A 16,018-nucleotide genomic window follows, 5' to 3' on the forward strand; every position below is an offset into this window, starting at 1 on the left:
GAAGTGTTTTAGGTACCAGGCAGCCAAAGGGCCGAGGCCTCACGCTCGACCACGCCGGCGCAGAGTTCCAGCCGCTCGGATAAGCTCTGTCACTCACCCGCCGCGCAGCCACCGGTAACGGGGAAATGTCGCCGCCTTGTGGACACGCCGTTGTAAATGAATGGGCTTTCGCACTTAGTGCAATTTTCGCCAACTCTCTGACTGGAGCTATGGAAGTATGGAGCTATGGAGCCACCAGCCACCCAGGCTGGAGCTATGGAGCTCTGGAGGTATGGAGCTCTGGTGCTATGGAAGTATGGAGCTATGGAGCTATGGAAGTATGGAGCTATGGAGCTATGGAGCTCTGGAAGTATGGAGCTATGGAGCTCTGGAGGTATGGAGCTATGGAGCCCTGGAGCCCTGGAGCTATGGAGCCCTGGAGCTATGGAGCTATGGAGCCCTGGAGCTATGGAGCTATGGAGCCCTGGAGCTATGGAGCTATGGAGCTATGGAGCTCTGGTGCTATGGAGCTATGGAGCTCTGGTGCTATGGAGCTATGGAGCTCTGGTGCTATGGAGCTATGGAGCTCTGGTGCTATGGAGCTATGGAGCTCTGGAAGTATGGAGCTATGGAGCTCTGGAGGTATGGAGCTATGGAGCTCTGGAGGTATGGAGCTATGGAGCCCTGGAGCTATGGAGCCCTGGAGCTATGGAAGTATGGAGCTCTGGTGCTATGGAGCTATGGAGCTCTATTGCTATGGAGCTATGGAGCTCTGGAGCTATGGAGCTCTGGAGGTATGGAGCTATGGAGCTCTGGAGGTATGGAGCTATGGAGCTATGGAAGTATGGAGCTCTGGTGCTATGGAGCTATGGAGCTCTGGTGCTATGGAGCTATGGAGCTCTGGTGCTATGGAGCTATGGAGCTATGGAGCTATGGAAGTATGGAGCTCTGGTGCTATGGAGCTATGGAGCTCTGGTGCTATGGAGCTATGGAGCTCTGGTGCTATGGAGCTCTGGTGCTATGGAGCTCTGGTGCTATGGAGCTATGGAGCTCTGGTGCTATGGAGCTATGGAGCTCTGGAGGTATGGAGCTCTGGAGGTATGGAGCTCTGGAGGTATGGAGCTATGGAGCCCTGGAGCTCTGGAGGTATGGAGCTATGGTGCTATGGAGCTCTGAAGCCATGGAGCTCTGGTGCTATGGAGCTCTGGAGCTCTGGAGGTATGGAGCTCTGGAGGTATGGAGCTATGGAGCCCTGGAGCTCTGGAGGTATGGAGCTATGGAGCTCTGAAGCCATGGAGCTCTGGTGCTATGGAGCTCTGGAGCTCTGGAGGTATGGAGCTCTGGAGGTATGGAGCTCTGGAGGTATGGAGCTATGGAGCCCTGGAGCTCTGGAGGTATGGAGCTATGGTGCTATGGAGCTCTGAAGCCATGGAGCTCTGGTGCTATGGAGCTCTGGAGGTATGGAGCTCTGGAGGTATGGAGCTCTGGAGGTATGGAGCTATGGAGCCCTGGAGCTCTGGAGGTATGGAGCTATGGTGCTATGGAGCTCTGGAAGTATGGAGCTATGGAGCTCTGGAGGTATGGAGCTATGGAGCCCTGGAGCTATGGAGCCCTGGAGCTATGGAAGTATGGAGCTCTGGTGCTATGGAGCTATGGAGCTCTGGTGCTATGGAGCTATGGAGCTCTGGAGCTATGGAGCTCTGGAGGTATGGAGCTATGGAGCTATGGAGCTATGGAGCTCTGGAGGTATGGAGCTATGGAGCTATGGAAGTATGGAGCTCTGGTGCTATGGAGCTATGGAGCTCTGGTGCTATGGAGCTATGGAGCTCTGGTGCTATGGAGCTATGGAGCTATGGAGCTCTGGAAGTATGGAGCTCTGGTGCTATGGAGCTATGGAGCTCTGGTGCTATGGAGCTATGGAGCTCTGGTGCTATGGAGCTATGGAGCTCTGGTGCTATGGAGCTCTGGTGCTATGGAGCTCTGGTGCTATGGAGCTATGGAGCTCTGGTGCTATGGAGCTATGGAGCTCTGGAGGTATGGAGCTCTGGAGATATGGAGCTCTGGAGGTATGGAGCTTTGGAGCCCTGGAGCTCTGGAGGTATGGAGCTATGGTGCTATGGAGCTCTGAAGCCATGGAGCTCTGGTGCTATGGAGCTCTGGAGGTATGGAGCTCTGGAGGTATGGAGCTCTGGAGGTATGGAGCTATGGAGCCCTGGAGCTCTGGAGGTATGGAGCTATGGTGCTATGGAGCTCTGAAGCCATGGAGCTCTGGTGCTATGGAGCTATGGAGCTCTGGTGCTATGGAGCTATGGAGCTATGGAGGTATGGAGCCACCAGCCAGCACCCTCCGTGGCTGGATCAATGGAAGTGTTTTAGGTACCAGGCAGCCAAAGGGCCGAGGCCTCACGCTCGACCACGCCGGCGCAGAGTTCCAGCCGCTCGGATAAGCTCTGTCACTCACCCGCCGCGCAGCCACCGGTAACGGGGAAATGTCGCCGCCTGGCGGACACGCCGTTGTAAATGAATGGGCTTTCGCACTTAGTGCAATTTTCGCCAACTCTCTGACTTAGAGCTATGGAAGTATGGAGCTATGGAGCCACCAGCCACCCAGGCTGGAGCTATGGAGCTCTGGAGGTATGGAGCTCAGGTGCTATGGAAGTATGGAGCTATGGAGCTATGGAAGTATGGAGCTATGGAGCTATGGAGCTCTGGAAGTATGGAGCTATGGAGCTCTGGAGGTATGGAGCTATGGAGCCCTGGAGCCCTGGAGCTATGGAGCTCTGGTGCTATGGAGGTATGGAGCTCTGGAGGTATGGAGCTCTGGAGGTATGGAGCTATGGAGCTATGGAGCCCTGGAGCTATGGAGCTATGGAGCCCTGGAGCTATGGAGCTATGGAGCCCTGGAGCTATGGAGCTATGGAGCTCTGGTGCTATGGAGCTATGGAGCTCTGGTGCTATGGAGCTATGGAGCTCTGGTGCTATGGAGCTATGGAGCTCTGGTGCTATGGAGCTATGGAGCTCTGGAAGTATGGAGCTATGGAGCTCTGGAGGTATGGAGGTATGGAGCTATGGAGCTCTGCAGCTATGGAAGTATGGAGCTCTGGAGGTATGGAGCCACCAGCCAGCACCCTCCGTGGCTGGATCAATGGAAGTGTTTAGGTACCAGGCAGCCAAAGGGCCGAGGCCTCACGCTCGACCACGCCGGCGCAGAGTTCCAGCCGCTCGGATAAGCTCTGTCACTCACCCGCCGCGCAGCCACCGGTAACGGGGAAATGTCGCCGCCTGGCGGACACGCCGTTGTAAATGAATGGGCTATCCCCGGGCGCGCCCTTTACGCACGCCCGCCGTCATTCTACGGAGACTAAGTTCCGCCCCGGGGAGGCTGCCTCCTCCCCTCCGCGGCCCGGGGATGCTGCCTCATCCCCGGACGCGCCCTTTACGCACGCCCGCCGTCATTCTACGGAGACTAAGTTCCGCCCCGGGGAGGCTGCCTCCTCCCCTCCGCGGCCCAGGGATGCTGCCTCATCCCCGGGCGCGCCCGCTGTCTTCCGCCGCGGCGTAATTTCTTCAAAGTCCGATGACGCCCCTGGTAGCGGCCCACCCCGGAGGGGGGATGCCGACCGGCCCCCGGAGGTGACACCGGCCGACAAAAGGTTGGATCGAGGGCTGACTCTCAATAGATCGCAGCGATGTAGCTGCTCTGCTACTTACGAGACCCTGACCCAGAATCAGGTCGTATGCAAGTCATTTAGACCTGATAGGCTGCCTCCCTGTCGGAGGTGATAGGGCAGACATTCGAATGAGACGTCGCCGCCGCGGAGGGCCGGCGATCGGCTGGAAGTTATCGAGGATCACCAAGGGAGGCCGGGCCGGACGCGCGGAGGGCCGCGGCGCGGCGCGTGAACGCCGGCGCGACCCCTGGGCCCGCGCGCCCGGGCACCGCGTGGGTTTTGGGTCTGATAAATGCGCGCGTCCCCGGAGGTCGGCGCCCGTTTGCATGTATTAGCTCTAGAATTGCCACAGTTATCCAAGTAACTGAGGAGCGATCAAAGGAACCATAACTGATTTAATGAGCCATTCGCAGTTTCGCTGTACGGGCCGTGTGCACTTAGACTTGCATGGCTTAATCTTTGAGACAAGCATATGCTACTGGCAGGATCAACCAGGTAGGAGAGAGGGTGGCTGGGTAGCGCCTCTCGCTCGCCGGCCCGCCGGAGCGGGGGCTCGCGCGACTGTTTTCCGGACGCCGGCCGCGGTTCGCGGGGGCTCTAGGTGGTCTGAGGCTGCCGCGGGGTGAGATGGATCGGGCTGGACCCGGCGCAGCCGAAGCCGAGGACGCGGAACCTCGAACGCGACCCTCGCGGACCCCTAAACGAGAGGAGCTGCGCCCGGCCTCGTAAGACACCCCCTGTCCGGTGCTGAGTTTGACCCCGACGCCGCTGACCGCCGCCGCCGCCTTGCCGCTAGCCCTCCGCACGTGTGGGGCCGGTGCGCGACCCGTAGGACGGCCGGCAACTCGCTCGTTTGGCGGGGCGATGCAAGGTTAGGCGAACCGGGCGGTAACTCGTGCAGTCGGTTGGACGACTTTGCGGTGGACAGGGTGGTGCGAATCCGGCGGGACGGCCCTTCGATGGAGCCCGCTGCAGGGGGACGTTCGGTGGGTTGAGCCGCGCTCGCCGCGGAACCTTCGAGCGCCGCTACTCAGCAAGTAAACGAGAGGGAGCTGCGCCCGGCCTCGTAAGACGCCTCTTCTCCGGTGCGAGCGCCCCGACGCCGCTGGCCGCCGCCGCCGCCTTGCCGCTATCCCGCCGCGCGTTTGGGGCCGGAGGGCGACCCGTAGGACGGCCCGCCGACTACACGACCGTTTGGCAGAGCGAGTGCAAGGTTAGGCGAGCTGGGCGGTAACTCGGGTTAGTCTGGGGAGACTGGCGGTGGACAGGGGGGCGCGAATCCGGCCGGGCGGCCCCATCGATTAAGCATTGGTAGGGGGCCGAGGATGAGCCGTGCGAAGTGGCCTCGGAGGCGGTCCGTGGGGGACGACGGGGGGGGACGGGCGTCGGCCCTCCGGCCCGAGCAGAGAACGTTCGGTCACCCAGGCGGGAATCTGCGCCCCGGCCCGAGTCGGACTCGGTCGGTGCGGCCCGCTGAGGCCCTCAACTATTCCCGTACGCGGGGGTCGGGAGCTGCGGCGCTGCGCCGGCGACTTACCCGCGCGAGGCACGCACTGCGTGCGGCCAGGATGCGGAGTTGGATCGGCGCTGGTTGGGAACCCTCGGGGAACGAAGGCGGACGGTGGCCAGCCGGCACCGACGAACCCGTCGGGGAGGGGGCTGGTGGCAGGCGCGATCGGCACTATTGCTGACTGCCGGGAGGGAAGCTGCGCCCCGGCCGAGTCAGACTCAGCCGTTGCGGCCCCCCCGAGCCCGCAGCGCGTAGCGCGGAAGCCATACGCCCCCCCGATGCGGAGCGACAGACGCCCCCGCGACCGCGGTTGGTCGGGAAGGCTTTTCGGATAGAGGTCGGACGGTGTGTGTGGACGGCTTCCCGTGGTGCCGCCGCTATCAAGCCGGAGGGTTTGAGAAACGTCATTCGCAGAAGGACCGGCGCGGCCGGCGGACGCTCGCACGCGCGGCGCCCGACACTCAGCCGCTCGCTCGGCCTCCGTGGATCGTGGCTAGGTGGGATGGATGCTTTTTCCGGGTCGTCTCGGTCTCGCCGCAGTACGGTCGCGCCGGGGCCTGCGGGGCGGCGCGGGGAGCGCCAACATTCGTAGTTGACACTTTGTTTCATTTTATCCGAGCGGGCGGGCGCCTCGAGAGGCGGACCGTCCGGGGCGACTCTCGGCCTTTGTTTAAGGAGCCGGCCGGGCATCACGCTCCTTCCTTGGATGGACAACATTCGTAGTTGACACTTTGTGTCATTTTATCCGAGCGGGCGGGCGCCGCGAGGCGGACCGTCCGGGGCGACTCTCGGCCTGTGTTTAAGGAGCCGGCCGGGCATCACGCTCCTTCCTTGGATGGACAACATTCGCAGTTGACACTTTGTGTCATTTTATCCGAGCAGACGGGCGCCGCGAGGCGGACCGTCCGGGGCGACTCTCGGCCTGTGTTTTCGGAGCCGGCCGGGCCTCACGCTCCCTCCTTGGATGGACAACATTCGTAGTTGACACTTTGTGTCATTTTATCCGAGCGGGCGGGCGCCGCGAGGCGGACCGTCCGGGGCGACTCTCGGCCTGTGTTTAAGGAGCCGGCCGGGCATCACGCTCCTTCCTTGGATGGACAACATTCGCAGTTGACACTTTGTGTCATTTTATCCGAGCAGACGGGCGCCGCGAGGCGGACCGTCCGGGGCGACTCTCGGCCTGTGTTTTCGGAGCCGGCCGGGCCTCACGCTCCCTCCTTGGATGGACAACATTCATAGTTGACACTTTGTGTCATTTTATCCGAGCGGGCGGGCGCCGCGAGGCGGACCGTCCGGGGCGACTCTCGGCCTGTGTTTAAGGAGCCGGCCGGGCATCACGCTCCTTCCTTGGATGGACAACATTCGCAGTTGACACTTTGTGTCATTTTATCCGAGCGGACGGGCGCCGCGAGGCGGACCGTCCGGGGCGACTCTCGGCCTGTGTTTAAGGAGCCGGCCGGGCATCACGCTCCTTCCTTGGATGGACAACATTCGTAGTTGACACTTTGTGTCATTTTATCCGAGCGGGCGGGCGCCGCGAGGCGGACCGTCCGGGGCGACTCTCGGCCTGTGTTTAAGGAGCCGGCCGGGCATCACGCTCCTTCCTTGGATGGACAACATTCGCAGTTGACACTTTGTGTCATTTTATCCGAGCGGACGGGCGCCGCGAGGCGGACCGTCCGGGGCGACTCTCGGCCTGTGTTTAAGGAGCCGGCCGGGCATCACGCTCCTTCCTTGGATGGACAACATTCGTAGTTGACACTTTGTGTCATTTTATCCGAGCGGGCGGGCGCCGCGAGGCGGACCGTCCGGGGCGACTCTCGGCCTGTGTTTAAGGAGCCGGCCGGGCATCACGCTCCTTCCTTGGATGGACAACATTCGCAGTTGACACTTTGTGTCATTTTATCCGAGCAGACGGGCGCCGCGAGGCGGACCGTCCGGGGCGACTCTCGGCCTGTGTTTAAGGAGCCGGCCGGGCATCACGCTCCTTCCTTGGATGGACAACATTCGTAGTTGACACTTTGTGTCATTTTATCCGAGCGGGCGGGCGCCGCGAGGCGGACCGTCCGGGGCGACTCTCGGCCTTTGTTTAAGGAGCCGGCCGGGCATCACGCTCCTTCCTTGGATGGACAACATTCGCAGTTGACACTTTGTGTCATTTCATCCGAGCGGGCGGGCGCCGCGAGGCGGACCGTCCGGGGCGACTCTCGGCCTGTGTTTAAGGAGCCGGCCGGGCATCACGCTCCTTCCTTGGATGGACAACATTCGCAGTTGACACTTTGTGTCATTTTATCCGAGCAGACGGGCGCCGCGAGGCGGACCGTCCGGGGCGACTCTCGGCCTGTGTTTAAGGAGCCGGCCGGGCATCACGCTCCTTCCTTGGATGGACAACATTCGTAGTTGACACTTTGTGTCATTTTATCCGAGCGGGCGGGCGCCGCGAGGCGGACCGTCCGGGGCGACTCTCGGCCTGTGTTTAAGGAGCCGGCCGGGCATCACGCTCCTTCCTTGGATGGACAACATTCGCAGTTGACACTTTGTGTCATTTTATCCGAGCAGACGGGCGCCGCGAGGCGGACCGTCCGGGGCGACTCTCGGCCTGTGTTTAAGGAGCCGGCCGGGCATCACGCTCCTTCCTTGGATGGACAACATTCGCAGTTGACACTTTGTGTCATTTTGTTCGGCCTGTGTTTAAGGAGGCGGCCGTCCTCCACTCGGTCCGTGTTTAAGGAGCAACACTCGCGCTCCGGTTCGGCCTGTGTTTAAGGAGGCGGCCGTCCTCCCCTTGGTCTGTGTTAAGGGCGACACTCGGTCCGTGTTTAAGGAGCCTGGCCCTCGCGCTCCGGTTCGGCCTGTATTTAGGGAGGCGGCCGTCCTCCGCTTGGTCTGTGTTAAGGGCGACACTCGGTCCGTGTTTAAGGAGCCTGGCCCTGACGCTCCTCTCCGGCCTGTGTTTAAGGAGGCGGCCGTCCTCCCCTTGGTCTGTGTTAAGGGCGACACTCGGTCCGTGTTTAAGGAGCCTGGCCCTCGCGCTCCGGTTCGGCCTGTATTTAGGGAGGCGGCCGTCCTCCGCTTGGTCTGTGTTAAGGGCGACACTCGGTCCGTGTTTAAGGAGCCTGGCCCTGACGCTCCTCTCCGGCCTGTGTTTAAGGAGGCGGCCGTCCTCCCCTTGGTCTGTGTTAAGGGCGACACTCGGTCCGTGTTTAAGGAGCGGCCCTCGCGCTCCGGTTCGGCCTGTATTTAGGGAGGCGGCCGTCCTCCGCTTGGTCTGTGTTAAGGGCGACACTCGGTCCGTGTTTAAGGAGCGGCCCTCGCGCTCCGGTTCGGCCTGTATTTAGGGAGGCGGCCGTCCTCCGCTTGGTCTGTGTTAAGGGCGACACTCGGTCCGTGTTTAAGGAGCCGGCCCTGACGCTCCTCTTCGGCCTGTGTTTAAGGAGGCGGCCGTCCTCCACTTCCTTCCATGCACCACCACATTCGCAGTTGACACTTTGCCATTTTTTCAGAGAGGTGACACTTAGTCGTTTTTTCGAAAGTTGACACTTAGTCGTTTTTTTCAAAAGTTGACACTTTGCCGTTTTTTCAGAGAGGTGACACTTTGTCGTTTTTTCGAAAGTTGACACTTAGCCGTTTTTTCGAAAGTTGACACTTAGCCGTTTTTTCGAAAGTTGACACTTAGTCACTTTTTCGCCACAGTGACACCTCCAGCGCGTGCCACGGCGCTTTTCAGGTCTTCTATCCGACCTTGTGCTGTCGAGGACGGCGTGTCCGACGCCGTGGGGAGACCAGCACCATCTCCTCCATACTCGTAAACGAGGTGCTTTGGAAAACGGGGGGAAAGTCGATGAGTACACTGACTACTGGGACCATTTCATTGTACTCTGGCGCACCTGAAGACCAAAAAAGGTACTGCATCTTAGCCCGGGTACCTCACCCCCTGGTACCTCGAGGAGAACTTAGAAAAATTTCGACAAATTTTTGGTGAGCTCCAGGGAGAGAGGCTGATTTTTCGCTTTTTGAGGCCGACCGCCGAACCGGCGCGGGGCGGACTCACAAGCCCCGCAGAGCCGTGGGCACTTAGTCGTTTTTTCAGAGAGGCGACACTTAGTCGTTTTTTCGGAGGCGACACTTAGTCGTTTTTTCGAAAGTTGACACTTAGCCGTTTTTTCGAAAGTCGACACTTAGCCGTTTTTTTGGAAAGTTGACACTTAGTCGTTTTTTCGAAAGTTGACACTTAGTCGTTTTTTCGCCACAATTGGCTCTGAGCTCCAGGGGGAGAGGCTGGTTTTGCCTTATTTCAGGCCGGCTGGGGAACCGGCGCGGGTCGGATGCACGAGCCCGGCAGAGCCGTGGGCACTTAGAAAATTTTCGCCGATTAAGCTGGGACCTCCAGGCGGAGACCGGCATTCCTCGTCCTCGGGGTTCGACCCAGGAACCGGCGCTGGGCAGACGCCGTAGCCACGCAGAGCCGTGGGCACTTAGAAAATATTCGCCAAGTTGGCTCTGAGCTCCAGGCGGAGAGGCTGGTTTTGCCTTATTTCAGGCCGGCTGGGGAACCGGCGCGGGTCGGATGCACGAGCCCGCAGAGCCGTGGGCACTTTGCCATTTTCTCAGAGTCGACACTTAGTCGTTTTTTCAGAGAGGCGACACTCTGTCGTTTTTTCGAAAGTTGACACTTTGCCGTTTTTTCAGAGAGGCGACACTTAGCCGTTTTTTCGAAAGTTGACACTTAGCCGTTTTTTCGAAAGTCGACACTTAGCCGTTTTTTCAGAGATGTGACACTTTGCCGTTTTTTCGAAAGTCGACACTTAGCCGTTTTTTCAGAGATGTGACACTTAGAAACTTTTTGCCAAGTTGGCTGTGAGCTCCAGGAGGAGACCGTTATTTTTCGTCATTCGAGGCCGACTGCGGAACCGGCGCTGGGCGGACGCCAAAGCTCGGCAGGGCCGTGGGCACTTAGAAACTTTTTGCCAAGTTGGCTGTGAGCTCCAGGAGGAGACCGTTATTTTTCGTCATTCGAGGCCGACTGCGGAACCGGCGCTGGGCGGACGCCAAAGCTCGGCAGGGCCGTGGGCACTTAGAAACTTTTTGCCAAGTTGGCTGTGAGCTCCAGGAGGAGACCGTTATTTTTCGTCATTCGAGGCCGACTGCGGAACCGGCGCTGGGCGGACGCCAAAGCTCGGCAGGGCCGTGGGCACTTAGAAACTTTTTGCCAAGTTGGCTGTGAGCTCCAGGAGGAGACCGTTATTTTTCGTCATTCGAGGCCGACTGCGGAACCGGCGCTGGGCGGACGCCAAAGCTCGGCAGGGCCGTGGGCACTTAGAAACTTTTTGCCAAGTTGGCTGTGAGCTCCAGGAGGAGACCGTTATTTTTCGTCATTCGAGGCCGACTGCGGAACCGGCGCTGGGCGGACGCCAAAGCTCGGCAGGGCCGTGGGCACTTAGAAACTTTTTGCCAAGTTGGCTGTGAGCTCCAGGAGGAGACCGTTATTTTTCGTCATTCGAGGCCGACTGCGGAACCGGCGCTGGGCGGACGCCAAAGCTCGGCAGGGCCGTGGGCACTTAGAAACTTTTTGCCAAGTTGGCTGTGAGCTCCAGGAGGAGACCGTTATTTTTCGTCATTCGAGGCCGACTGCGGAACCGGCGCTGGGCGGACGCCAAAGCTCGGCAGGGCCGTGGGCACTTAGAAACTTTTTGCCAAGTTGGCTGTGAGCTCCAGGAGGAGACCGTTATTTTTCGTCATTCGAGGCCGACTGCGGAACCGGCGCTCGGCGGACGCCAAAGCTCGGCAGGGCCGTGGGCACTTAGAAACTTTTTGCCAAGTTGGCTGTGAGCTCCAGGAGGAGACCGTTATTTTTCGTCATTCGAGGCCGACTGCGGAACCGGCGCTGGGCGGACGCCAAAGCTCGGCAGGGCCGTGGGCACTTAGAAACTTTTTGCCAAGTTGGCTGTGAGCTCCAGGAGGAGACCGTCATTTTTCGTCATTCGTGGCCGGCTGCAGAACCGGCGCGGGTCGGATGCACGAGCCCGCAGAGCCGTGGGCACTTTGCCACTTTTTCGCCACAATTGGCTGTGAGCTCCAGGAGGAGACCGTTATTTTTCGTCATTCTAGGCCGGTTGCAGAACCGGCGCGGCTCGGATGCACGAGCCCGCAGAGCCGTGGGCACTTAGAAAATTTTCAGAGAGGCGACACTTTGCCATTTTTTCAGAGAGGTGACACTTAGTCGTTTTTTCGAAAGTTGACACTTAGCCGTTTTTTCGAAAGTTGACACTTAGTCGTTTTTTCGAAAGTTGACACTTAGTCGTTTTTTCGCCACAGTGCCCACCTCCAGCGCGTGCCACGGCGCTTTCCAGGTCTTCTATCCGACCTTGTGCTGTCGAGGACGGCGTGTCCGACGCCGTGGGGAGACCAGCACCATCTCCTCCATACTCGTAAACGAGGTGCTTTGGAAAACGGGGGGAAAGTCGATGAGTACACTGACTACTGGGACCATTTCATTGTACTCTGGCGCACCTGAAGACCAAAAAAGGTACTGCATCTTAGCCCGGGTACCTCACCCCCTGGTACCTCGAGGAGAACTTAGAAAAATTTCGACAAATTTTTGGTGAGCTCCAGGGAGAGAGGCTGATTTTTCGCTTTTTGAGGCCGACCGCCGAACCGGCGCGGGGCGGACTCACAAGCCCCGCAGAGCCGTGGGCACTCTGCCGTTTTTTCAGAGAGGCGACACTTAGTCGTTTTTTCGAAAGTTGACACTTAGCCGTTTTTTCGAAAGTTGACACTTAGCCGTTTTTTCGAAAGTCGACACTTAGCCGTTTTTTCGAAAGTTGACACTTAGTCGTTTTTTCGCCGATTTTGCTGGGACCTCCAGGCGAGGACCGGCGTTTTTCGTCTTCCGGGTCCGACCCGGGAACCAGCGCCGAGCGGACACATTCGCTCGCAAGTGCCGTTGGCACTTAGAAAATTTTTCGTTTGTCATGAGCTCCGGGCGAGGACCGGCGTTTTTCGTCTTCCGGGTTCGACCCGGGAACCAGCGCCGAGCGGACACATTCGCTCGCAAGTGCCGTTGGCACTTAGAAAATTTTTCGTTTGTCATGAGCTCCGGGCGGAGACCGGCGTTTTTCGTCTTCCGGGTCCGACCCGGGAACCAGCGCCGAGCGGACACATTCGCTCGCAAGTGCCGTTGGCACTTAGAAAATTTTTCGTTTGTCATGAGCTCCGGGCGAGGACCGGCGTTTTTCGTCTTCCGGGTTCGACCCGGGAACCAGCGCCGAGCGGACACATTCGCTCGCAAGTGCCGTTGGCACTTGGAAAATTTTTCGTTTGTCATGAGCTCCGGGCGGAGACCGGCGTTTTTCGTCTTCCGGGTTCGACCCGGGAACCAGCGCCGAGCGGACACATTCGCTCGCAAGTGCCGTTGGCACTTAGAAAATTTTTCGTTTGTCATGAGCTCCGGGCGAGGACCGGCGTTTTTCGTCTTCCGGGTTCGACCCGGGAACCAGCGCCGAGCGGACACATTCGCTCGCAAGTGCCGTTGGCACTTAGAAAATGTTTCGTTTGTCATGAGCTCCGGGCGGAGACCGGCGTTTTTCGTCTTCCGGGTTCGACCCGGGAACCAGCGCCGAGCGGACACATTCGCTCGCAAGTGCCGTTGGCACTTAGAAAATTTTTCGTTTGTCATGAGCTCCGGGCGGAGACCGGCATTTTTCGTCATTCGAGGCCGACGGGGGAACCAGCCGGAGCGGACACGTTTGCTCGGAAGAGCCGTTGGCACTTAGAAAAAATTCCGTGTCTCGTGAGCTCCAGGGGGGACAGGCTGGTTTTATTCATCCGTAGCCGACATGGGAACCAGCGCGGAGCGGATTGGTGTTGCGCTGGCATATACCTCATCTCTCTCAGGAGTCCCCCCCTTATACGTGCCGATTGTGTTTTGGAAAACGGGGGGTAACTGGATGAGTACACTGACTAGGGGGACCAGTACACTAGCGAGTGGGACCAGTACACTGACTAGTGGGACCAACACACTATGAGCGCCTGGTACCTAAAATGGAAGTATAGAGGCCGACTTTCGGGCAAGATCACGCCGTGTTAGGCTTCCAGGACCTCGGCTAAGCAATTTTAACGGGTCGCCCGGTTCTTTTTTGATCCAGCCCGGTTCTTTTTTTATCCAGCCCGGTTCTTTTTACACTTCCAGCTGGAGCTCGGGAGCGGCTTTTTGCACAAGATCACGCCGTGTTAGGCTTCCAGGACCTCGGCTAAGCAATTTTAACGGGCCGCCCGGTTCTTTTTTGATCCAGCCCGGTTCTTTTTTTTATCCAGCCTGGTTCTTTTTACACTTCCAGCTGGAGCTCGGGAGCGGCTTTTTGCACAAGATCACGCCGGGTTAGGCTTCCAGGACCTCGGCTAAGCAATTTTAACGGGTCGCCCGGTTCTTTTTTTTTATCCAGCCCGGTTCTTTTTTTTATCCAGCCTGGTTCTTTTTACACTTCCAGCTGGAGCTCGGGAGCGGCTTTTTGCACAAGATCACGCCGTGTTAGGCTTCCAGGACCTCGGCTAAGCAATTTTAACGGGTCGCCCGGTTCTTTTTTGATCCAGCCCGGTTCTTTTTTTATCCAGCCCGGTTCTTTTTACACTTCCAGCTGGAGCTCGGGAGCGGCTTTTTGCACAAGATCACGCCGTGTTAGGCTTCCAGGACCTCGGCTAAGCAATTTTAACGGGTCGCCCGGTTCTTTTTTGATCCAGCCCGGTTCTTTTTTTTATCCAGCCCGGTTCTTTTTACACTTCCAGCTGGAGCTCGGGAGCGGCTTTTTGCACAAGATCACGCCGGGTTAGGCTTCCAGGACCTCGGCTAAGCAATTTTAACGGGCCGCCCGGTTCTTTTTTTTATCCAGCCCGGTTCTTTTTACACTTCCAGCTGGAGCTCGGGAGCGGCTTTTTGCACAAGATCACGCCGGGTTAGGCTTCCAGGACCTCGGCTAAGCAATTTTAACGGGTCGCCCGGTTCTTTTTTGATCCAGCCCGGTTCTTTTTTTATCCAGCCCGGTTCTTTTTACACTTCCAGCTGGAGCTCGGGAGCGGCTTTTTGCACAAGATCACGCCGTGTTAGGCTTCCAGGACCTCGGCTAAGCAATTTTAACGGGTCGCCCGGTTCTTTTTTGATCCAGCCCGGTTCTTTTTTTTATCCAGCCCGGTTCTTTTCACACTTCCAGCTGGAGCTCGGCAGCGGCTATTTGCACAAGATCACGCCGGGTTAGGCTTCCAGGACCTCGGCTAAGCAATTTTAACGGGTCGCCCGGTTCTTTTTTGATCCAGCCCGGTTCTTTTTTTTTATCCAGCCCGGTTCTTTTTACACTTCCAGCTGGAGCTCGGGAGCGGCTTTTTGCACAAGATCACGCCGGGTTAGGCTTCCAGGACCTCGGCTAAGCAATTTTAACGGGCCGCCCGGTTCTTTTTTTTATCCAGCCCGGTTCTTTTTACACTTCCAGCTGGAGCTCGGGAGCGGCTTTTTGCACAAGATCACGCCGGGTTAGGCTTCCAGGACCTCGGCTAAGCAATTTTAACGGGTCGCCCGGTTCTTTTTTTGATCCAGCCCGGTTCTTTTTTTATCCAGCCCGGTTCTTTTTACACTTCCAGCTGGAGCTCGGGAGCGGCTTTTTGCACAAGATCACGCCGTGTTAGGCTTCCAGGACCTCGGCTAAGCAATTTTAACGGGTCGCCCGGTTCTTTTTTGATCCAGCCCGGTTCTTTTTTTTATCCAGCCCGGTTCTTTTCACACTTCCAGCTGGAGCTCGGCAGCGGCTATTTGCACAAGATCACGCCGGGTTAGGCTTCCAGGACCTCGGCTAAGCAATTTTAACGGGCCGCCCGGTTCTTTTTTTTATCCAGCCCGGTTCTTTTTACACTTCCAGCTGGAGCTCGGGAGCGGCTTTTTGCACAAGATCACGCCGTGTTAGGCTTCCAGGACCTCGGCTAAGCAATTTTAACGGGCCGCCCGGTTCTTTTTTTTATCCAGCCCGGTTCTTTTTTTATCCAGCCCGGTTCTTTTTACACTTCCAGCTGGAGCTCGGGAGCGGCTTTTTGCACAAGATCACGCCGTGTTAGGCTTCCAGGACCTCGGCTAAGCAATTTTAACGGGTCGCCCGGTTCTTTTTTGATCCAGCCCGGTTCTTTTTTTTATCCAGCCCGGTTCTTTTCACACTTCCAGCTGGAGCTCGGCAGCGGCTATTTGCACAAGATCACGCCGGGTTAGGCTTCCAGGACCTCGGCTAAGCAATTTTAACGGGCCGCCCGGTTCTTTTTTTTATCCAGCCCGGTTCTTTTTACACTTCCAGCTGGAGCTCGGGAGCGGCTTTTTGCACAAGATCACGCCGTGTTAGGCTTCCAGGACCTCGGCTAAGCAATTTTAACGGGCCGCCCGGTTCTTTTTTTTATCCAGCCCGGTTCTTTTTACACTTCCAGCTGGAGCTCGGGAGCGGCTTTTTGCACAAGATCACGCCGTGTTAGGCTTCCAGGACCTCGGCTAAGCAATTTTAACGGGCCGCCCGGTTCTTTTTTTTATCCAGCCCGGTTCTTTTTACACTTCCAGCTGGAGCTCGGGAGCGGCTTTTTGCACAAGATCACGCCGTGTTAGGCTTCCAGGACCTCGGCTAAGCAATTTTAACGGGCCGCCCGGTTCTTTTTTTTATCCAGCCCGGTTCTTTTTTTATCCAGCCCGGTTCTTTTTACACTTCCAGCTGGAGCTCGGGAGCGGCTTTTTGCACAAGATCACGCCGTGTTAGGCTTCCAGGACCTCGGCTAAGCAATTTTAACGGGTCGCCCGGTTCTTTTTTTATCCAGCCCGGTTCTTTTTTTTATCCAGCCCGGT

This window comes from Syngnathus leptorhynchus, unplaced genomic scaffold (genome assembly GCF_054491065.1).
Source record: "Syngnathus leptorhynchus isolate UIUO unplaced genomic scaffold, UIUO_Slep HiC_scaffold_36, whole genome shotgun sequence".
NCBI classification, from domain to species: Eukaryota; Metazoa; Chordata; class Actinopteri; order Syngnathiformes; family Syngnathidae; genus Syngnathus; species Syngnathus leptorhynchus.